This window comes from Penaeus monodon, chromosome 15 (genome assembly GCF_015228065.2).
Source record: "Penaeus monodon isolate SGIC_2016 chromosome 15, NSTDA_Pmon_1, whole genome shotgun sequence".
NCBI classification, from domain to species: Eukaryota; Metazoa; Arthropoda; class Malacostraca; order Decapoda; family Penaeidae; genus Penaeus; species Penaeus monodon.
Genome location: NC_051400.1, coordinates 15,641,641 through 15,642,068, shown reverse-complemented (window position 1 = coordinate 15,642,068; position 428 = coordinate 15,641,641). Strand labels below are relative to the sequence as shown.

At 31.8% G+C, this 428-nt stretch overlaps 1 pseudogene; it reads right to left on the bottom strand.

Moving 5' to 3' along the window:
* Nucleotides 1–428, bottom strand: part of LOC119582238 — a 12,761-nt pseudogene that overhangs the window by 4,685 nt on the left and 7,648 nt on the right.

Below are 428 nucleotides of genomic sequence, written 5' to 3'. Positions count from 1 at the left end.
TTCAAACTAGGTTTCCTTTTCTTGCAAAACCTGTGTAATTCCAATTTGATTATCAGAGATATCACAGACTCTCCCTTTTATCAACTATTGAGGATACCTTTACTAAGAACCTTGGAAAAACTATGGCAGTGAGTGACTTGGTAAAATTGTATGTGATCTTTTTATATCGTTTGTTAGCTTAATCTCTCAGAAACATTTGCACCAAAACCCTAGCAGTAATTTTTTTAGGCACTTGCACACAACTGGCTCTCAGGTCATAATGTAAGTTTGTAAATATAAATGCATTGCATAAATTTTGGTTACTTTATTTTATTGTTGATTCTAGACATGCAATTAATATAACTGAAAAGAATTTTTTTGAATGAAATAGCCTATACGGAGAAAAACACATATAATAACTGCATTCTTCCAGTAGGACACATCTCATA